At 36.3% G+C, this 24,731-nt stretch overlaps 1 protein-coding gene across 4 annotated transcripts in view; it reads left to right on the top strand.

The window, feature by feature from the left end:
• ROBO2 (roundabout guidance receptor 2) overlaps positions 1-24,731 on the top strand; it is an 865,191-nt gene that overhangs the window by 253,917 nt on the left and 586,543 nt on the right. The gene's annotated exons all lie outside the window — the stretch shown is intronic.

Below are 24,731 nucleotides of genomic sequence, written 5' to 3'. Positions count from 1 at the left end.
AGATGTAATTGTGAAAACTTATCTGTGTTTTTCTGTGGTGAAGGGCACAATGAGGTTATTTAATTTTTTTCTGTCATCTCTCAACTTTACAAGCCCTTGCCACCTTACTGCTCCTAATGTATTAGAACTGTTTTTTCTGGGCATTTTTTATGAGCTTAGCAAATTATTCTCAAAACCTTCTTGGTCTGCCTTTGATTTGAAATCTAACTTGCCCCATACTATGCATTCTTAGTTTTCCTTGCTTTTAATTTCTGTGCTCGTAATTCAGAAGCATGTCTTACTTCTCTAGGGACTGCATTTGGTTATTCTAGGTTTTTCTTTGGGTTAGATTTTGGTGTTTGACTTTTTTGTGGTGGGTTTTCATAGCCTGATTTTAGTGGTTAATACCTACTGCACCCTGAACCTATAATGTGCTGTTTTCAGACAGACTCCATACCCCTTACAAGGATTGTGTCTAATTGGTTCTTTTCAATTTAGTTTTAACAAGATTCCTTATTCGTATGCCCTTCAAATTCTTTGAATCATAATATACTATTATGAATTTTTTGCTTGCTCACTTCTTTAAAGACAGCAGTAGTTGGAGTATTTGATTATTGCTTTAATAACTTCATCTTGAACCACAGGCACTGTGGCTTGCTCAGAACTACAAGATTTGCTTTTCAATTTGCAGTTTCTTTAACCACTTTTCCTATAGGCAAGCACCTTGGATGCAATTTTAACTTCTCTACCACCACCTCTTGTGACAATTACCAGTTTTTGTGGGGCTATTTTCTCAATATTGCCATGAGATTGAGGCACATGGTCCCACATGTGTTAGTAGAAGCAAGGTCAGAGAACATTATCATGCATGTCCAAACAGCTGCTATCTTGCTTAACAGCTCAGATGCTGCCTTCCTGCACAGCTAATGCAAATTTTAAAGCCTGATAAAAGATATCTTTTCACCTTAAATTTATGGAGAATGTTCTTATTTTTAATGAGCTCTAGTTTACACCAGATTGTGGATCATCCCTTTAATTCTGCCATCACATTACTTGAGCAGAGACAAGTGCTGCTTTGAAGTGTCATTGTGCTGTGGAAAATCTGACATTCAGAGCTGAGTGCAAGATGTAGCACCAAGAAAGTGGAAGATGTAGGCTCCCAGATAAGGACGTTTCTCTGAATTTTAATACACACCTGTATTTATTCTTCCAGTCCCTCTGATTCAAACATCACAATGTCTGTTTTGCATCAGAGAAATTAAGTCTTCTTTCATTTACAAGTTTTACAGGAAAAGTCAAAAGTAGGTCAGAAGACACCTTAATGTTGTGCTGTTTTTTTCCACCAGTAAAAAGGAGTGAAAGAACCACCTTTTATGATCAATATGGTGCCATTCCCTTTTGTGTTAAAAGCTGGGTGTTGCACTCTGTGTCGACTCTGCACAGCATGTTCTGTTACTTTAAAAGCCAAAACTTTAATTACTGGATGGAAAACCTGAGAGGTTACCAAGACATGCATTATTTGGAACTTGCCTGGGGATGGAAGACAAAGAAGTTGTTTTAAAGAAAGAATAAACAGAGGTTTAGATCATGCTTGGGCAACAATATCCTAATTCTGTATTTTATACTTACAAATGATGCAGAGACATAAAATAGAGGGATGAAAAGTGGCCTTCTGGTTGCACTTACTATTAAATGACCTTAAAAGAATAATTAAAAAAAAAGCTAATGACATTGCAACGGAAAAGTTCCTGCTGCATAAGAAAATTTATTTGTACCTTAATGCATACTAAAGGGTACGTTGTTGATAAAACATTTAAACCTAATTGTTGAAACTCAGGGGTCTGGCAAAGTGAGGGTTATAGTGTTAGTATGATTAATAGAGCCTTTGAAATTAAAGAAACCCAAGGAACTGCACACTTTTGCAAAAGTTTTCAAGTAGAAAGACAAAGTACAGGTTTTCAGTAGTATTTTCCTAGTGTGGTCACTTACAACATTTTGGTGTGAGTCAAAATGAAAGAGTCAGAATTTGCAAACTGATATCATTGATCACTGCATACCATTTTCTCATGGGACCCTTCATAAAAACTACCAAAGTTTCAGTTTAAGCTTGAGTATTCTGAAAGCTATAAAAGGGAAGCAATCAGTATTTGCAGGAATTGTGAGATGATCTCTCCCCTTAGACTATAACAGAATGAAGATCAGAATGGCATATTTACCTTTCAGGCTGAGAAATGCTTCTAAGATTGAGTCCAACCATAAACCCAGTGCTACCAAGTTCACCACTAGACTATGTCCCTCAGTGTCACATCCATTTTAAATACCTCCAGGGATGGTGACTCCACTCTCCTGGGCAGCCTGTTCATTGGACCAACTTGACAATATTTTCCATGTAGAATTTTTTCCCAATATCCATTCCAAATATCCTCTGTTGCAGTTTGAGGCCATTTCCTCTCATTTGATTGCTTGTTTCCTAGGAGAAGAGCCAAATCCCCACCAGACTAACCTCTCCTGTGAGGGAGTTGTGGAGAGTCATAATGTCCCCCCTGAGCCTCCTTTTCTCCAGATCAAACACTCCCAGCTCCCTCAGCTGCCCCTCATCAGCCTTGTGCTCCAGACCCTTCCTCAGCTCCATTGCCCTTCTCTGGACATGCTCCAGACCCTCAATGTCTTTCTTGTAGTGAGGAGCCCAAAACTGAATGAACACAGGATCTGAGGTGTGGCTTCAGCAGTGCCAGTAGAGGGGACAGTCACTGCCCTGGTGCTGCTGCCACACCACTGCTGATCCAGGCCAGGTGCCATTGGCCCTCTTGGCCACCTGGGCACAGCTGGCTCATGTTCAGCTGCTGCTGACCAGCACCCCAGGTCCTTTCATCATGATGGGCCACTTTCCAGTCAGTCTGCCCCAATCCTGCAGGGCTGCAGGGGCTTATGGTGACCCAAGTGCAGGACCTGGCCTGTGGCCTTGTTGAACCTCAGCCCATGGAGAGGCCCATGACTGACTTATCCCAGGTGGATGTAACTCCATTCACCACCACTCTGTCCATCCAGCTGGTGTTTAGCCAGGGAAAAGTGCATCCATCCAAGCCATGAGCAGCCAGGTTTTTCAGGAAATTATCCAGTCCTGCACTAGCTAACATTGTGGCATTTCTGTTCTTTGTTCTGTTGATAACTATATCATGGTTTTGTAAATATGTTGTAATACAGCTCTCACTTTAGCTTAGAAAGACAGTAACTATGGTAATTTACACGTGCAGGATCACTCCATCCTCTCTTGTCTTGGAGTGAACTTTTAAAGACAAAGTAAAAGCCCTTGTCATGCCACACCTTGCATCAGAAAGCAGAGAACACAGTATCAATTTCATTTATTCTGAGGCTTTTTGCAAACAGAATGGAAAGGTTTACAGACCTGTTTTTTTTTTACTGCACTAATTATTCCATGTAGGTCATTAGCATTGATGAATCTAAAGATGATATCTAACGGCACACATCATCAGTACTTAGGAGTCTAAATTTTATATTTAATGGCAGCAAGATCCAAATTTGCGACACTTAATTTCAGGTCCTAATTCATAAACTTGGCAGTTGTCACTATAATTTGTGGCACTTGGTGATTCCAATTATGGAAACCTAAAGCTCTCTTCTCCCTCTGGAAACCCATGTGTGACTACCCCAGCCCATTTCCCTTGTGTTTTTTGAGTAACAACTGGAACTGCCTTCACAGGACTGCTTTATTGACTCAGAGAGCATTAGATTAATTCCTCTTTCTATTTTCTTAAATCCTTATCTGTGTTTGTGTAAATTATTTTGGGGAATATTAAATTATTGACATAAGGAGTGATGTGCATTAATATAGTTTACCAATCACTGGAGTTAACTGCCATTAGGTAAAAAACCCATTACTTAATGGTGCTTTGTTTTTATTTTTATTGTTGTCTAGAAAATAGCTTTTTTTAAATTATTATCCTGAAGAGCTTAACATGTGAAGAGACTGAAGTGCATAGCATCCTGGGTAGAAACCTATTGGTAATTAATACACTTCATAGTTTTCTTTTACAAGACACTTAGCCTAATGACTATAGAGATAAGGCAAAAAATGTACTGCAATATTCCACTGTCTTCTTCTTTGTGTTTTAAACTGTTTTCCTGTGTATAGTGAGCTGTAGGCTGAGGCTATCAACTTCAATAAAAATATACTTGTGATGATGCTTTTTTTTTTTTTCGTGTGTTACCACTGCCTTTTATCATTCAATCTCATCTGCAGGAAATAGAACAAGAATTGTCTCAATCAAGCAAAGTGCCTGGGTCCCAAATGTGGGTTTCTGTACTAGGACCAGGACCAAATCTCTTAACTGTGCCATGAAATAAATTAAACTATGAAAAGATTAAAATTACCTGACTTCCATTCGGAATGTCATGGTTTCAAACATAGTACTGTCTTTCTGATAGATTTGTGTTCAACAAACCTTCTCTTCATATTTACTGTAGTTCTATTTTAAAGCAGAAAAGAAACTATTTGTAATGGGAAATCTTCTATATATCATACATTTACAGTTATATTTGATACATTTGATCAGTTTAGAGCATATTGAGAATAGTAGATATGCTATACTATCATACCTTGTTCATTCTCAGAGCTTTAGAAACAAATGTTTAAAAGAAAAATTTCTTGCAGTCCCTAAGTAAAAAATGCTTCAGAAGGTTATGTTCTTGTGTCATTATTTCACAGACTTCAGTTCAGAGGTCTGTTTGTGTTGTGAACAGGAATGGAAGTAGAAATATTCATGGTACCCCAGTTACCAGAGTTGATTAGGACTGAAAATCTTTCTGTCCTAGTGTTATTTTTCATCATGTTCTTGTTAGATTTATAAATCTTCAATCCTGTTTGCTTTTAAAATGTATTTTGTGATATTTTCAGGAAGTGAGGTGACTGTGCCTCACATTAAAGTTTGGGAAATATGAGTGGCATTTCAACGTTATCAGGAAATGATTTCTACAAATCCCTTGAAAGAGAGGGTTAGTAGAAAAGATGCAAAATTAATTTCAGCTGTGAATATACTGATGAATGTTGTTTGCAGGTTTACGAGCTTATCACAAGTACATGCAGAGATAACGTGGATTTAATATGAATTGTTGAAAGCAAGCATGACCCAGTGCACATTAACGTAAGCAGCAATTCAGGCTTTCTGCTTGTAGGAAAATATTGCATGAGGTGAGGACTGTACACATCCATTTTGGAAACAAGTATGAAAACTTGCTAAACAATGTTGCACCCAGGACACTGATAAAACTTCTCGAAAGATTATAATTCTATTTCATAGATTTCTACCAAATGATATTCACTTTGTTTACTTTACCGATTTAAGATTTCTAAACAAGTCTGTTTTCCTTTGCTCTCCAACTTAAGTTTCTGTTATGAATGTTTTAGCATAGGAGATATTAAAAATATAAACCAACATATTTTTAAGGGATTTGGTTCCTCTTTTCCTGAAACACTTTGAATAGTGAGAATGTAGAAAACAATGAGTTAAGAATCCTGACTGTAATTTTTATTAAAAACATCCATTCTGAGTGCATAAACATGTGTTTATACATAGTTTACCACAAATATAAATAAAGCTATATGCAAAACACAGTTCACACATGTTATTCTCAAAAAAAGTAATAGATGTAAAAATGTGCATTTTATACCATATGTAAGAAATTAATTATTAATGTGACCTGAATATATAATATGTTAGTTTGATAGAGCAGCAGATTACAGTAGTCTTTTTGCCTAAAGTCTTGTGCTATGAAAATGCAAGAAAGGTTTTCAAGATGTTTGCAGTCTAACTTTTACATGGGGAAGCCTGAGGCTGTCATTACCACATGTTTTGTTACTGCAGCAGAAGGGGTTTTTGTAATCCAGGTTTTTAGGAATCAGTAAGGAATATTTTTACCACTTAAAGAGGTAGGAGGAAATGTTCTGAAATATTACTCTGTGTACATTAGAAGAAAAGACTGCATTAATCTGTTCATTGTCAGCAGGGAGGAAGGATATGTGAACAGTTATTTTGGAAACATGAACTGGGGATCTGGCATCTGAAGTAAAAATTATGGTCCAAAACCTGCTCAGATGTTGAGACAAAATGTTTAGAGCTGTCTAATCATCCTGAGACGCTCTCTTTTAAGTTTCTTTTAAGTTCTTGTCAGTTAATAAGTTAAATGTCATGTGGCAGGCTTAGAACTGGCCCAGTCTCTGTTTCTGCAAAACTAATTCAGACACTACACAGAGTCATACCTAAATACCCATCCAGTCTGTAAAGTCTGAACATTTCTGGAATATGTCAGATGAAAGAAGTCTCTTATAAAAAAATGTTTATAAGATATTTATTCTAAACATTTTTAAATGTTTTGTTTTTAAACTATGCTGAAATGCTTTTAGAGTAAAGCCACTGTTACACAGTCCTTAACTTCTATATCAGTAGCTTAATTGTTAGGCTGCTTTCCTATGCAGTGGAACACCAAAGTTCAGTTTTACTTTTAGTTAAAACTCTTATCTCATTCTGAAAATGTGCTCTCTTCAGAGTAATAAGTTTTTCAAGATGGATGCTCTCCAAAATTAGGTACAAAAACAGTCCCCCAGGACTCATCTGCCTCAAGGAGACCAAATGAAAAATGTGATTCTTTAGCTTATTAGATTTTTCATGTTCATCAGATGTTCATAATTTCATTCTAGATCTAAAGTTTGCTTCCCTTTTTACCAATTTAAAATATCTAGAAGTCCATAAAGTAAGCTTTAGAGGCAGGTTTCTCTTCTTGGTTATTTACCATAAGCAGCAGGTAAATAATCTGTCCCTGTCTTGTGGAGCATTTTGCATTCCCTAGGCTTCAGTGCCCTCATCTCAAAGGCTGGTTGTCTTTGTCTTAGAAAGTCCAAAATGTTCATGTTCTGGGACAAAAGGAGACAGATCCTTGGAAAGGTCCATGCCCAGGATTACAACAGAGGTGCTTAGACTTTGAGGAAGGATGGGATTGCCAGCCCCAAGCAGCAGCTCTGTGGTTCCATTGTGAGCTCTTTGATTGTTGATCCTGAGGTGTCACCTCCTCACAGTGTCCACAGAATCAAAGAATGGCCTGGGTTGGAAGGGACCTTAAAGGTGATTATGTTTCAACCCCCTTGCCATGCTCAGGGACACCTTCCTCCAATTTTAGGTTGCTCAGACCCCATCCAATCTGGCCTTGAACATTTCCAGGCATGGGGCAACCACAGCTTCCCTGAGGTAGCTGTGCCTGGGCCCCACCATCCTCACAGTAAGGAATTTTTTCAGATTTTTTTCCATGATGGGTTGCATGCAGCCATCACAATGAACAGAACACAACATTCTAGCTGTTTTCTCAGACTGTATGGCAGAGGAGTGTAAGCTTCCTGAGTGTCCCTGGTAAATCTTCATCTCTTACACAGTGACTGCATGCTTAACCCTAGGGTTTGGCTTTACACTGAGTTGCAATACTCAAAATTTTGCCTGTTGCAGTGATCTGTGTAGAGCTATGATGACAAGTACAGATTTCTGAGCCCCAGGGGGAGGTGTTCTGGCAACTGGGTTACTCTATCCCATTTCATACACTGTTTTATGCTTTAGAGCCTGTATTTTCATTTCTCTGTGACCACATCTTGACTTTGCACTGAAATGATGTGTCTTATATTTTTCATGCAGTAGATGGAATCATTTCCCTTTGATGAGTATTCAAAGAATACAGCTGTCTTAAGTAGGAGACTGGTTCAGAGGGAATACAAGGCAGCCAGCCACTGCCAGTTTGAGAGATCCTAATGTCAAGCAAGAATGAGTTAATGTGGACTTAAATATATCTGAAAGCAAACACACTTAATGATAATGACAAGTAGTTATGCAAATGAACTGCTAATACTCATCCAGCCAGAGGTGATTAAGTCTTTTAGGCCAACTGGAGATTTCACCCAGCAGGGACTATGTGGTAAAAGACAAAAGTTTAAATAACTTGAGGGGTTATAGCTCTAGTGCTGCACTTAAGTCACATTTCTCTGAATTATCCTTCCTTTAATGCCTCTTCCCTTCCCCCAGGAAGGAGGTCACAACTTCAGTTACCTTGTAAATCTTTTAACCTACACATTTTAAGGCCTATAAGAGCACTGTAACCTATCCCAGAGTGATATGCTGGTATTAAATAGACTGGAATAATGAACGGACCTAAGGGATTATCTAGTCTGATACTTAATTATGTAGACTAGGATCAAGGGAGAGGAATGAAGGAATTACATCTGTCTCTCACTCCTATGGTGTTTGTCCACAGAAAACAGTTATTGATACCATTCTATTAAGAGCCTTGCAAAGGCAACACAGGCTGGAGTGAAATTTAGGTCTGTGTAATATGGTGAAAAGAGGTCTTCAAGCATAATTAACTATCTTATCTGAATCAGAGAAAAGGAAAATTATTAGCTGTTGGAATTCTTTTTTTCATTCCCAACACTTCACTTAGTGTATCATGTTTATGTGGTGTTATCATAAAGTTAGATGCTATTGAAAGCCCTTTGTTTTGTATTTCATTGGTGAAAAAATCTGTTCTTCCCTGAGAAAGAAGGTACGAAGGCATCTGTAAAGACAAAATAGAACATTTAGTAATTAAATGTTGCTCTAAGAAAAGAGGTTGGATATTTTGCGTATATTTAAGGCAGAATTGGTTTATAACAAGAATACATCCTCCTCAGACATATTTGTATAATAAACACATATATATGTATTTTAGTATAAATTATCCAAGTTCTGCTTGTCATTGAAGGCTATTTTACGAAATATATTTTCCAGTCAGGCAGAAATTGGGTATTTGGTATGTGCAGCTACCTTAAACCTTAACTCAGAATCTTTATTAACTGGTTTGTGCTATTGTGACCAGTATTTCAAGAAAAAATAGTTGTAGAGGCTTATGACTCAACAGCTCCAGGAAAAAGACAGTAGTTAACAGGTGTTACCAATCAGTCCTCAATCTGGTCTTCATAGCTGGGGGAAGAGGATCCAGCTGTCTGAGGTTTTCTGATTAAAAATTCCTCCTTAATAATCTCCCAGTCTTTTGCTTGTGCCCACACATGTTTTATACTTTTCAGTGGGCTTGGGGAAATGAATGGATTAGTAGCATCATGCATCTGAGTCAGCAAGTTAATTAAAGGCTGCATGTGTAAAATGGAACAATGAATTATTTAGTGGATAACAAACATGATCTAAAATTCCATTTGCTTACATTTCAGGTCAATTTTTACTTTCAGAATCCATATACCAAAACCTAACACTTTTGCATATTGCTAAAAGTAAATGTTTGCCATCAACACACTTGCTAAAGTTTCAACTGGAAGTCGGCTGGGGGCTTTGTGACTTCACATTTGGGATGTTTGCTTTTCTTCCTATTTCCCGTCCCCAGAGAAATTTCAGACAGTGGTGAGAAGAGAATTGTTTGTCTAAAAATAAACACTAAACATAAAGCAGATTATAGATTTGGACCCAAATTGCATACCATACCTTGTTTGGAGAATCTCTTCTCAGATTTTGCTATGACTTTATAATGAACAATCTGAAACTACAGAGATCAAAGCCCTGATTCAAATCAAGATCTGAGTTTCACAACACAAAATACATATACACTCACACATCCTTGTGCTTGTTTTTCAAACATCTAATTAAGGCAACTTGAAGAGGTTTTTTCTGTGTAGAACCCTACGGCAAAAATATTTCTCTTGATTTCATTGGGACTTTTGCAATGCCATGGTAAATCTAGACAGAATACTTTCCTACAAATGGGTTTCATTTCTAGCCATTTAAAAAGTACTCTGGACTGGTTTTACTGTAACACATACTTTTCTGCACCTTTATCATCATTCTCAGTATGAAAGGCCTTGTAAATCTGCAAGACTGACTTTCAGCAGTTCATTTAATGTATGATGTCCTAATTAGAAACAACTCCTCAATATTTCTTTTATGTAGAGCCAAAAGAGGCCACAGATCTATTGTTCACAAGGACTGGCATCCATTTGGTGTAGGAGAGTAAAATATCTACTTTCTCAAATCGGTTCATGCAGTGTTGTTTTTATTTGAAAAACTGAAATCAGTGGAAGATCTTTATAAAGCACGTGACTGATGTAAGCAGTTTTTCAATGAGCTGCTATTTAAAGAAATATCTTGAATTGTCAAAGACTGGAAAGACCATAACATGTTTTTCTTCTTGTCCACAAAGTTTTCTAAGGATTGAGATTTAAAATTTTGACATGATTGAAGAGACTTGGCTTTCGGAATGTTTTGAGTTTTTCTTTCTAAAAGCTTTACTTCTTCAAGAAACTTTAAGCTCAGCATTTGTTTTTTTCTTCTGAAACTCTCCTACTCAAGCTCCTACCCAAAAAGGGCAAAAGACTTTTTCAGAAGCAGAATTCTGTAGTTGTTTCTATACTATTGAGTTATTCAGAATTCAATTTTTAATCCTAAATGAGAATGCTGGGCAAGGTCGTGTGCATCTTCTTCATTTTTCTGTCCTAGTAATGGTATATCAAGCTTGGAGAGAAATTTATGGAATTCTACATCCCGGTCATTTGACGCTGAAGCAAAAGTGAGAAATAAAGCATCCTTCTGACAAAATGCTATCTTCTTTCTTTCCCATATTTCTTCTCTCATTCTAGAAATTGATCATTTTTTGCTGATCATTATCTAGATTTTGCTTTTTTTAAATTTTTATGATCAACCCTTATTGACTCATAGCTATCATACTCTTAACAATTCAAAACCCTCCTAATATTGATAATAAGCAAGAAAAGTCTTTATTCAAGACTAGAATTCAAAATGTGTCTTTAAATTTGCTGAAACTAATGTTATAGTAGAGACTCGATTGTAGATACTGAATATATTAATATCATGCTTTATTTTTAACAATTTATATTTAACAATTTATATTTAATTAATTTATTTTCCTGCCTCATTATACAGGGAAAAGGAGTGTAGGCTGAGTCAAACTTTCATAGGTGGTAGAGTTTTTGTCAGCTTTTATTCCTTCAGAGGAAGTATCTGGGGGAAATGGATAATTACAATGCCAATTTTTATTATCAAAATAATGTGCAAAATTTATGACCTGATAAATCTGTCCTTGGATGGAGATTCTCATTTTGATAATCCCCCTAAAATGAGTAATAAAGCACCTCTGATAGTAATAAACCATTTTTCTTTGACATTTCATGATAAGTGTAACAACAAATAAAGGAGGAACTTCAAAGACTGCTTACTTCAAAAGCTCTATAAAGTCCATTTGAATAAAATCCATGACTTTCATAAAAGTGGTGTTGAAAATGTCATGAATTAAATTAATGGTCTACATCTCCTTGCTTCATATTGACTGTATTTTAATCATAATTTATTCTTCCGCACATCCTGCATGTTGTTGATTGAAGGAAATATTAAATCCAGCTGAGCTTTAAGCAATTTTAAAAGGAATGACTGAATATAATTATACTTGTTAATAGTCCTGAATCTGCTTTTTTATTTGCTGCTGTCTGTCATATAACAGATCAGTAAGCTTTTCTTTTTATAACTATCATTAATCTTTCACATAGATTCAAAAAACAGCCATTCTATAACTATATTTTGTTAGCTTTCTTACTATAGCCTTGTTTAAATGTTCCAAGTGTTCCAGGAAAGTGAACCACTCAGATTTTATCAACTTTTGGAAAAAAAAAAAAAAAATCAAATCAAGTTACAAGGAAAAGCTTTTTTGAGAATAGGTTGGATTGATTCTGAAACCAATCATTTTAGAGCATAAGGTTTTTTGATAGTTATGATGAGCAATGACAATGTAGACCACAGCGTCCAGCTCATTATTGTTCTTTTACACTACATTTTTTGTGTGTGATGGGACTTTTTTTGGTAGTGTCTGTTACACTCAGAAGAAAATTAAGGTATCATAGATTATCCTGAGTTGAAAGGGATCCACATGGATCATTGAAGTCCAATTCCTGGCCCTGCACAGGACAAGCCAAGAATCCCACCATGTGCTGGATGGCATTTTCCAAACACCTCTTGAGCTCTGTCAGGTTTGGCGCTGTGACCACTTCCCTGGAGAGCCCATTTCTGTCCCCAGCCACTATCTGGGGGAAGAACCATTAACTAGTATCCAGCCCAAACCTCTCACAACATAGCTTCAGGCCATTCCCTCAGATCCTGTCACTGATCACCAGAGGGAAGAGATCAGTGTCTGCCTGTCCACTTCCCCTCCTGAGGTTGTTGAAGACCAACAAGGTTTCCCCTCATTCTCTTCTTCTCCAGGCTGAGCAGACCCCTCAAGGTCTCTCACCCTCTTTGTAGCCCTCTCTTGGATACTCTTTTGTTGGTGTCCTGAGGAAAAAAGGGATCAAGAGTGCCCTGCCAGGGAGAAGGCCCTTTCCTTGGAATACTTGATCTGTCCATGTGCTGGAGAGTGTCATCACACACCATGACTGCCAGGTAACCATTTTTCTCCCTGTCAAGTTCCTCCAGCATTTCCACTGATCATTAAATTTTCTCTGCCTTTCTGTAAGACTTACAAGAAGAGCTATGAAGTAGCCTAGAGGTCCTAGTGGGCTCCGCTAGTGGGATGGAGGCAGGGCACGCAGGGAGGTGGAGCAAGTTCCTCAGGCTCTTGGCTGAAGTGAGTGAACCACCAAGCCTGACTCTGCATCACCAGGATCACTGCTTGCTGCTGCTAATGAACGGCAGATTTGCTGGTGCTCTCATGAATGGTGCTACATCACTTTCTGAGCACTACTGGCTGTGTGACCTACCAGGGAATTTATGAGAGATGTGCATAATATTTCATTATATATTTACCTACCTTTTATTTTTTTTTGGTGTTGTTTGTTTGTGGTTTTGTTGAGGGATTCTCTGTGTGTGTGTATGATGCATTGGTGTGCATATCACTGTTTTTTATAATCTCCTTCCCAATCTGTCCTTTTTTTTTAATATATTTTTTTTTCTTGCATGTCATTGCTGGCAAGGATGGTGTTTTTCTTTGTCAAGTCTTAATTTTATCTGAAGTGATAAAAGTGGAAACAAAACCTCAATTGGATAAGGATACTAAGGCACACAGCATCAAAAATAGTACTGTGTTCTTTTTCAGTAGTAGATAAGTTTTCTCTCTGAAACTGACCTTGCAATTTATCCACTGGGGAGCTAGATAACACAACTACACCCTTTGAGATGATAATTATTGCTGTAGTAACATTGGACAGATATTTACCTGATTCTTTTCTGAGAAGGAATTGATATTTTAATACAGTATTCCCAGGCTATATTTCTGTTAGCAATATTAACAAAAGTCTGCAAAAGTCATACTGAGCCACAGAAGTTCCCTTAAGAAACCTCAGCCACATAAATATGGTAACTGAATCCTTGTGCAGTTCAGCTACAGAGCAATGATACCCCAATGCCTGAATGTTTCTTTGAGATCACATTAGTTTCCTCTTGGGATAGCTGGAAAAGGTCAAGATGCATAAAGTAAAAGAGAGAATAACAAGGAAACTGATCCCGTATGTCACCAAGTAACCTTTCTTATTCTTAAGGGACTCCTTCAAGTTAACATAGTCAGACATGAACCTAAACATGCCCGTGGTTTTCTGGTAAGGCTGACAATGCCTGAGAAGGTTTGTAGCACTACAGGTACCCTTTTTGTCTGTGAATTCACTCAGCACAAAATACTGCTTTGTCTGCCACTGGAAAAGCCTGTCAGCCTTTGTGTTTAGCCTAAACTGTACTCCAAATATATTTTGGGAGATGCAGGGGGGAGGAATGTAGTGAAGAATGGTGGTTTGCAGCATTGATACACAAACAATAAGGAAGTTTCAGGTTTCTGGGGCAGTTCTTCAAGAATGTCTCAATCAATATCTCTCACAAAACCTTAGAAACATGATAACCTACAGAAAACCCATCAGTTTAGATGATATCCATGCCATAAAGCTCTACATGCTGTCATTTGGGGGGTTGCCTTTTACTTTTTATTTTTTTAAGATGATGTCTCATTTATGATTTCTGCTTTCATTTATGATTTCTCCTTTCATTACTGTAAAACAGTTTCTCTCCACAAATTCAATTTTTTTTTTATATTTTGCACTAAGTACAAGGGTGTAAATGTGAAACATACTGTTAAATGAAAAAGAGCTTGTAGAGATAATTCACAAGATATTTTTATGGGATTTATTTTGCATCTCTATTTGAGTTATGTAGGTGCAAGAAACCTGTGTGGGAAAAGATATTTTGTACAGTCAAGTGTTTCAAGTTAAAGATGTCACCAATATTAAGCTTTTTTATGCTACTTCATATTATTCTGCCACCATAATTTTGTATTCAATGGTCCTTTAAATAATCACTTGAGGAAACACTGAAATCAGCTAATGAACTGTGTGCTTTAAAGTGCCAACTGTGTCTTTTTAATAGGTGTCTGTGTCATATAAGTCAGATTTTTTGTACCATACACTGACTCTGACTTTATAAAGCAGAAGGAAATTATGAAATAGTTTTATACTCATATTTAATTGTTTAAAATTAGATGTATTTTAGATGACTGACATTGTGTTTTCATATGAATGACTTTGGCTCTACATGTTTACTTTTTGTGGGCTCTGAGTGGAGAGAAAATGAGAAGAAATGTGTATTCTTTCATTTACAATTTAGAAGGGGAGATGTGCTAAGAAAACAAAGAAGGGGAGAAGAATCATGTGTGTAAAATCAAGGAATCCAGAAAAGGAGAAATTTGCTATTGTAGGCATTGAACTCCTAAATGTCATAGACTGACTTACATGTTTAAATTAAAATAGAAAATTTTACCCTTCTCAGATAACTGGAAAGTTTTGAGGAGATATTTAAGCCTGAATTGATGTAAATTTTGTGCAGAAATTTACAGAACTATCCAGAACCAATAAGTTCTTGGATTCATCACAAGTAGAATAGACTAAGCATGAGCTGGATAAATACTGTATGTTGAGCCATGTCTGCAAGATGTGCAGCAAGGCTGAAATTTACTTCAGTCCCCACTATTCTTAAAATATTATTAAGAATAGTTAAATAATGTTAGCCATCATCAGTACAAACCTTGTGCTTATGAGTAAATGTCTAAGTACAGGAATTAAAACTTCCTTAGTTTAGAACTCTTTTGTCACTACTATCTTAATTCTGTGAGAATTGGTATAAAAATATGGCTTTATTACATGATCAGCTAAAATATCTCCTTTTGCAAAATCCAAAATACATTTTTTGCTTCTTTGTGTGTGTGTGGTGGTTTTGGTTTTTTTTTTCTTTTTAATTAATTCTAAAGTAACAATCTGTAGAAGAAAAAGCCTGGCCCCAGTGACCCTGACTATGTGACTGTGTTTTCAGCTGTCATTTTTGTGTTTTAGCCCTAATGTAAGACATTCTGACTGTGTGATATTGCTAAATAAGAAAAGTACCAATCCCCTGATACCAGTGCTGAGCACTGCTGAGGACTAAGTCCCTGGTAGAAAGTCCTCTTCACACCTTCCATTAACAAAATAACCATATATTTTATATTTTTATTTTCATGCAATCTATGAAAAACTATTGTGTGCTACCTAGGAAGAAAGTAGACCCAAAGAACAGTGTAAAACACAAAGTAAGGACATTCTGAGATTTCTTTTGCTTTGTAATAGTCATTGCATTGTTTGTCATTCACCAGATCTTAAATTTCCTTTTGACTATTTCACATTTTTCAGTCCTGTGTGTAGTTAAAGCTTGAGCACATTTATTCAGCTTTAATTTAGTTCTGCACAACCCCAGGCAAATCCAACCCCAGACAAACCCTGAGCATGGCAGATGTGTGACAGAGAGAATTCTTTGTTGCCATTTAAACAGATTTTTACCATGCGGAGTCAGGCATCAATCTTAGGTCCTCAGAATTGTGGTCTGGTGATATCTTTGTTTTCCTACATCAGGGTATTATATTCCTACCCACATGATTGGAATTGTACTTCCAGAAAATATAAAGGAATTTGAAGTCTTTGATAGTTATACTTAGTGAGATCTAATTGCCATCAGTGTATCCAGTATTCCCTCAGATATGGTTTATTTTTCATTACAAATGAGTTCATGTTTAGTGCTGCTTACTCCCGCTGAGATGTGATCCATAGGTTCTCACGGGTGAAAGGAGGGGACCGGGTCTCAGATCTCTGGAGGGGCTGGCTGGCCAGAATAGCAGGACTCAGTAAAGTGACCTGATATACCCACGTGAGCAGGTCTTGTGCATCACTTTTGAACTGACTCTTCATCATGACAAAATGAAAACACATATTGTCAAATCCACTGGCCTGTGGCCTCCTTCTGCTAACAGAACAGCTATAGATTTTACTATTCCCCTTTTTCTGTGTCTTATTTGGCACAAACTTCTCCCCCAAAACCACCGTGCTCTGCTTCCCCGTTTGAAATACAATGGGTCTGGTTTTCTTTTTTTCTTTTACAAATGACATAACTAATCAGCTTCTGAGGGGAAAAAATCGAGACAGCTAACACATATTCATTACCGGGAGTGTTGTGCAGGCTGCATTTTTTCCTCACAAGATTGATTAATTAAATATTTATGAAAGAGAAACACCTGGCATACTTCCATAAACAAATAGGTCTCCTGTGGGTTTGCAACAGCTGAGGAGAGTTTTGAGGGACCACAGGGATCTCAGGGTAAAGACTTCCTCACAGCTTGAGTTCTTACACATTGCTGTTTCTCATAAATATGCACCAACACACAATTTCTATTTTGGAGGCAGAAAGTGCAATATCAACAGATGAAATCTAAAAGACAGCCAAAGAGAAAGGTAAAGATTAAGCAGAACAGAAGTACTGTATGTGGCGAAAATGGCTCGTATTTATTTATCTAAGTAGGGTCTAAGGAGGCTCAGAGAACTGGGCCCCTTTTTTCAGGTATTTTTCTAGGGCTGATAGTCAAATACTGAAAGCCTTAGACTGAAGAGATCTGTTGAAATCTAAGGGCAAGGGTTAAGAAATTATGCAAGACACCTAAAAGTGGGAAATTCATTCTGTTCACTATTTCAGCTGCTCTTCCAGATGGATCTGCTTTATAGACACTTCCCAGCCTCTTCATCTTCAGTGGAATGTTTTCACTGGTATGTCATTGCTTTAAAAATAAAAAATAATCGTGCCACTGACTTCAGCTACAATTTAGCTGGCATGATTGCTTTTATCGACCACTGCTTTACTGTGGCCAGTTTCCTACAAGTGATTGTTTTAGTTCTTGGGAGTGGAAGTAATGTAGCTGTTAGTGTCAAATTCTTGTGCAATGTCTTTTACATGTGCTTACATGCCATGTGCTTGCTCTATGTTGTATTATACTTCATCATTCTCCAGCTATGATTTTTTGGGGAGGAAACCTTAGAAACTGGCCAGCTGCACTGAAACTTAGAAGTTTAAGGTTAAGCCTATATAGGAGATGATCAAGCCATTTTAACTATTTTGTGTTCCTGAAACCAAAGTCTGAAATTTCTTATTGTGATGAGAATTTCTGATATTGGTCAAATACTAATTTTTTGGTCTCAAACACAGTAAGATATATAGGTTCACAAAAATTTTAAGTGCAGTTTATAAAAAAAAAAGTTTATATTCTAACCTGGTTTTGTTTTTTGTCATAGCTGGACAGATATTAGAAGAAAACAAAGCCCTTTTCATTTTTAAATTCTGAAACAGAAAAGATTGTTTATAAGAGAAAAGGTGGTTTTGAAAGTTCAGATTGTTAATAATTGAAATAATACAGATAAAGTTTGGGAAATTTGGATGTATTTTTATTTGGTTTGGGGGGATAGTGGTGCTGTTGTTTGCTTTGGTCAATAGATTTTCTACCTGTCAGTATATTGTGTTTGATTGGAGTATTTCCAAGATGTGAATTGTTTTAAGGATTAAAATTGACAGGATCATAAGCCTGTCAGTCTATTTAGGAAAAGAAAAAGTGAGGGTTTTTTGATGAAGTTCTGCAAACACAACTGGTTTGTAGTGATAAAGTCCAGTGATGTGTATAATAATGTGGAGATAAAGCAGGACAGTATTTAGTATAAGAATAGGTGTCACTTTGTCTTCTAGATAACCTCCATAAGGTGAAATGGTTTTATTGCTAATCCTATGATAGTTGGTCAAAAATTTAATGAAATTAATATGAGCTTTATCATGAGCTGCAATATATCAGAGCTGAGGTTTTACATGCTTTTGCTTGTATTGAGCATACTTCCACTATGAGATTTCAGGGAAGATTTACTAATACAGAATGCAAAATCACCTTTCACATACCACCACTTTTTGTGGGAGTAATCTTTTTTTTCAGTTAGTTTCACATATTTTTCCAGAAATAATAAGCATTAATATGTAGTATACAGCAATGTAATAGATTTTAAAAGGGTGATTACAAAGACTTATTTAATCTAGAGCAAACTTTTTATGCACCTGCCGTTTTCTTTGTTTTCCCTGGGTATCCATAATAACAGTATAATGCATTCCAGGGTTAACCTGTTCCTTTTGCAAATGTGTTGAGCCTGCATTCTATAAAAATGTAAAGTCACTCTTTGAAATTAGTGTGCATGCTGGATGTCTGAGGATTGGACAATTCCATGTTTAACCATCAAAAACACATTGCAATTGTATATGGTGAAGGTCTTAAATGTTCTGACTAGAAAGAATATTAATTCTGAGTGGTAGCAGATAGATCTTGATTTAATTAATGTCTTTATTTCCTGCTAACAGAAAATGATCACAGGATTGTTTAAAAAGGATGAACCATCGAAATCACCTTGTTAGACATAAATACTTAATAACATTCACTATAATGAGATAAAAAGTGATGGTAGTGAGGTCAAGTGTGAGAGGGAGAGAGTTCAAAGACAGTGTAGACCCTTCAACATAATATAACGTAGTTTTAAAGGGGAGAGAGGAAATGCATTGCTTGATGAGAAGAAAAGCCTTATGTAAGCTTGATAAATATTAAGGGTTGTGTGTAATGAGAAATGGAATCTGATGAATGAAATGTCATGGTAAAATCATTTTAATCAATAATGGAATGTGGCATTATTCAGACCATAGTAATATGTCATCTTTTTATTCTTTCCTAGTGGTATGCTTTCCTTCCTTTTGTTTTTTAATAATTTTGCTGGTTTTTGGGGGGTTTTTTTGTTAGCTTGAGATTGGTTATGCTAATGTAGTGTACTTCTGCAGCAAAAATATTGAATGTGTAATATCACAATTCTATACATAAGCCTAAGAAACAAAAGGCAGTATTTGAAATAACAGCATTTTCTAGGAATATTTATGTATTCAAAATTAATTTACTTTCTTCCCTGCTCCCCAAATGATACTTTTAAATATGAAATTCTGACTGGATTACAGTAGAGGTGTCATGTTTGTAGTGAGTGCTTTTTCAGACACTTGGGTAATGTAATAATAACCTCAGTGTAAGTATCTGTGGATAAATTTTGCACCATTGCATGCTAGTTGCCATTTACTTTGTTTCAGGGTTTATTTTAGCATAATAAAAATGAGATCTTTATTTTTTCATTATTGAGATCTTGTGGTACAGCAGTAACAACAATGACTTTATAATGCCTTGTGATGATAGTGGTTTGTCAGCCTTATGGACTATTTGAAAATGCTGGAGTTCATTTTGAGCATTAAGCAGATAATCTGTCACGTTACCTTTGTGATCTCATGGAGAAAGTATTTGAGAAGATTCACTGTAGCTCAGGGTTTGTTTCTTGCAAGAGCAGCAAGATGTCCTGACTCCTGCTTTTGGTCACAAGAGCAATTTAATGTGTGAACCCTTCAGCTCAGATTTTGGAGCATGCAGCAGACACAAATCTAGATTTCACATCCCTTTTTAACTGTTTTTAAGCTTTCTAAGTGATGAGCAAAAGCATCCAACCAGGAAGAACTGTGGAGTGGCTGTACCTGTTGGATAAAATATTGTTCCTTCATATTGGAAACTTGCCATGCCTTTGCAGCATCTTGGATATTGGTTTTAGAAAAACAGATTGAGAAAAAATCCTTTGAGGGCCTTAAGCTTTTTTCCTATAACAATGATCACATTCATGCTGAAATCAGACTGGGAGAAGTAATACAGAAAACAACTAAAGCAGGACAGGGAAAAATTTATCTACCTCTTACTATGGTGTTTGTTTGTTGTTTTTGTTTGTTTTTTTGTTTTTTTTTTTTTTTCAATTTGCCTTCCTATATTTGTTGAATGAATTTCTTAAATTTTGAAAAAATAATATTAAAAATCTTTCAGTGTGGAATTTCATCAAAGCAACCCAGCTGATAAAGGGCATCTTACACATGCTTATCTGTTTTTTGTTGATTTGATTGTTAGCAACTTATTATTTGGCAATGCTTGAATTGATATTTTTCCTTTATTGTAGCAGCAATATGGTCTGCCTGAATGTACTCAATATATTAATATCAAGTGCCTTTTTCTTTGGATCAATTTGATTTAATGTCATTCATACCATTAACATTTTGCAGAAATAATATTGACGAAAGTCATTGATCTCTCTTGCAGAAACGATTATATCAATTGTACTGAAGACTTGCAAAAGTTTGATCATGTGTTAGCCACAAAAAATGTTTGATATTGTCCATAGGCTCAACACAGCCAAGTAATCATTGATTGAGACATGGAGGAACAAAACCCAGATACAAGAATGAATTTGGAAGCACTAGACTTCAGTGAGCAGGTCCACTGATCCACTCAGGCACAGGCACCTCATTTCTACACCAATTTTGCTGTAAGCACAAAAGAGTGTTAACCAGGCTATTTTGGTAACTACATTTTTTATCTCTGTACTAAAACTTCTATCTCCCTGGGATTTTGGAAATAGTAGCACAGGAGACACCACTGCCTTCCCTGTGTTCGGCCATTTCCAGCCCAAATTAACAGTTTCAGTGCAAGGAAGGGAGAGATGTCTTCCTTTCTGCAGCTGCCCAGCCTGAGGAGTTTGGAGAAAGGGAGCACCCCTTCCCCTGACTGCCTCCCTGTGTGTCACCAAGGCTGGCACTGGGACAGTCACATTTGCAAATATACTTTTTTAATGGTTTCTGAATAAAAAAATATGATAACACAAAACCCTAAAGGAAAATCCCACTTTCAAAGGCGTACAATGCTGTGTAATGCCTTAGAGGGATAAAGATATTGTTAGGTGGCTAACATGGGAAACGCACTGTCCATGCTGTAGCAAACTGAAATGTTATCCATTCCTTCAGGGAATATCCACTAAAAATTTGCCTTGTGTTTTCTGACTTTGGACAAAGACTTTAGGATATTTTAGGATATTTATAGCTTCATCCCATTAATACTCCTGTTGAGACAATGTAGTGGGGTTTCTTGGTGTTTTTTTAAGGTTACAGATTAAAAACCATCTGGAAGATTCCTATCACAAAGCAGGTAGAGCAAAAGAAGTATAAAAGATTCTTCATGCTATTTTGCAATAGGAATATTTAAAAATAAATGAGCTCTGCTGAGGGTCTCAGTGCTCCCAAAACTAAGTTATTGATGATCATGAAGTCAAACAGAGCCCATGCTGTCATGATAGAACAATGCTTATAGCTCTATGCTGGCAATCATTTTCTGCTTTCTTGTAGGAAGGCAGGAGAGAAAGAAATTAAATAAACTTTTGCTGTTAGGAGGCAAGCAAGATTTTTTCATGTTCTTTTGTTTCTATTACATGAAAGGTCACCTGTGATGTTCTAGAAGGATAAAAGTCAAACTTTAAAATGTAATTGTTAAACTTAAAAATCATTTTCATAATTATTGCTGCAGATGTGGCAGTTCTAGGCAGCACTGCCAATACAGGAATAATTACAGACAAACACTTTTTTTAAGTTAGTCTATATGGAAGTTATAAAGTAGTTGAGAAGAGTGGTAGTAAAGTATAAACAGGTTCTAAATAGTTTGCATAGGAATTGAGGAGTGGGGATTTTTCCTTTTTTTTTTTTTTTTTTTATTAGAAGTCAAATTTTATAGAGGAGTGCCTGCATAAACGTAAATAAGTATATGTAGTAAAAAGCAGGGAAGAATGAAGGGAAAGATATATTGAGTCTGTGTATTTCAAAATTTGAGTGTTAGGCTTGGTTCAACTATAATTTTCTACTCATTACCTACACAAAACAACACCTTTCTTGGAACTCAGTATGAGTTTAGGTTTGTATCATGTTCACTACACATATGCAGCTGCTGAAATTTCCAGAACTGTTAATTCAGAAATTTGCTTGCTTTGTTCAAGGTGTGTCAGCCCCTTATCTTTTCTGTTGTAATTAAACATTTGTAGCCTTACAAAAGATCCTTTAAATGGAAAAATGCATGGCAGTTGAGCTCTTTTTTCTTTAAGATAAGTTGGTGTGGCATTGGGACTTCTAAAGGAAATTTTTAGCCCATCTAGCACTAAATATCAAAACTATATTGAGTAATGAGTCCAGAATTTTAATGTGTGTTTAACTGAGTTTCAAGGAGTATGAAATGACACTCACTGTACAAAGGACATTGTGGTTACTATATAAAGAATCTGAAAAATCTCTACAGATTCATTATGTGACTTGCCATCTGCTATCAAAAGACTGCTGACTTCTTAGGAGATCTTACAGAGTGCAATAATTGCTAACCAAGGCTATTAGAAATAATTTTGAGATAAGAACTCTAATCATTAATCCCTGTAGGAGCTATATTACTTTTAAGAAACTGGTCTGCATATTGGAAATTTTTGATGAAATTATCAGAACTATGTTTCAGGTTTTGAAGTTGAAAATTAACCTGACCATTCTTGATTTTTTTTTTTAGTAAACCTTGAACAAAGCTGTTATCTAAATTTCAAGCATATATCTAAGTGTGGGGGACTCTACTGTGTGTGGAATCTTGCTGTTAAGAGTGGATGCTGTAAGGAAAATTAGAGCTGAACTCTGTGACCAAAAGCTTTTTTGACTTTAAGAATATTTCAAGAGTTTCCCCAGCAGTTAACATCCATTCAAGGAAGCCAGTTTGAATTAGTCCTGGGATGAGATTCTTATTTTCCCTGTTGGTGCCATTTACATCTTGCAAATACCTCTTTGTAGTTGTTTCAGCATTTAAGGAGCAGCATGGAGACAGAAAACCTTGAAACAATTTTCCTTTTTGAGACAGATATTGAGATAGAGAAATGGCTTGAGAAATGAAAATGTGCCTAAAGTTCTGAGGATTAACTGGATATATTTGGACAAAGTGAATATTTTTCAGGAATAGCAATTTGTGTGTTAAAGTTGGGTTTTTCTGGCTTAGTTCTTCCAAACACAAAAGTGTTATATAAGGTGGGGTGATAACAGCAGCTGTTTGTACTCCTGGAAAACCTGCGGCTGGTTTCACAGGATGTGCCAGAGCAGCCCCTCACCTGGCCACTTAATCAATATTCTTGGTGACAATATAATAATAAGAGAGCCCATTTCAGTTTCTTTCATTTTCCAGTACATTCATGTTGAGATTAAAATATTGAAGATGGGCCAACAAGTGTCAGTGTCTAAGGTACTAAAAGCAGTGCTAAAACATGATGGATATCTAGTAACACATTATTGCTCTCTATTATCTGCTCTTGCCTAGTTGAGTGATTTGTTCTTGGCTTCCAAATAAATAATGCAGAGCATCCAAAGGGGCCATCTCACAGTTCCTCAATCCAACTTGAAACTGTGATGAACACAGATATTACTAGTTGTTGTTGTTCTTTTTTAAGTAACAAAAAATAGGGCAGTCGTAGAATTTGGTGCCTCTTTTTGATAAAAGTGGAGCAGTTTGGGAAATATAGATTAGTTCCATCAAGTTCCTCACCATGGGTACTAAAGAAAGCAGAGCTAATTATGGTATTTTTCAGATTTAATATTATTATAGATTTCAAATGTCAAAATACCTCTTTCTCTCAAAACTTTCTATTTTAAAATATGAACATTAAAAACCTTGCTTTGAACAGAGCATAGTTTTTCTTCATGTGACTACAAAAATTCAGTTATTTGCTCTGTTCTGTATTACATTTTTCTTCTTGTATTCCTCCACTTTGTAAGATATTTTCTGATTTATATGCTCAGTTCACATTGGTGATTTGTGAGAAACAAGGTTTACATTTTGTTATTATTTTGTTCTCCAGCTGACAAACTGATGATGTATGCTAATGTCTGACTTCGAGACAGCTTTTTGATTAAGAAGTGGAATTAGCAGATAAATTAGGCTGCTAATTCAAAGACTAGCCAGACTCCTCAGATAAAATCAAGTTGCTCTGTTTCTTTGTCTCGCCTGTCCTTTGATATTTGTTTACAGATGGGCAAGTAAATTACTATGCCACAGTTTAAAGAAAGAATACAACTCCCCCCAGAATTACTGTGGTGTACACACATGCACTTCCCTCCCCTCTCTTCCACCCCCCCCAAAAAATTTCAGAGTGTTTTGGACAACCATGTTTCTGCTCAGAATATGTGGGTTTTTTATTTGAAGCGGGTTTCAAGGCATAGGAGGGCAACTTAAATTAAAGGGTAGCAAACTACTTCCCCCAAATAATATACAGAGAAGATCTCTGATTTTCTGAAAGCAATTTTAAACACTTTTTCTCCACTTTTGGTGTGTCTCTTTTAGAAAGGTCAAGTATTTAGTGTCATAATTTGGTCTCTCAATGATGCTCCAAATTATACTTCAGAAGGTGGAAAAGAGATCTATCTTGGCTAGCACTAAGAGTTTATAAA

This window comes from Motacilla alba, chromosome 1 (assembly GCF_015832195.1).
Source record: "Motacilla alba alba isolate MOTALB_02 chromosome 1, Motacilla_alba_V1.0_pri, whole genome shotgun sequence".
Taxonomy (NCBI): domain Eukaryota; kingdom Metazoa; phylum Chordata; class Aves; order Passeriformes; family Motacillidae; genus Motacilla; species Motacilla alba.
This window is presented reverse-complemented; position numbering and strand designations above follow the sequence as displayed.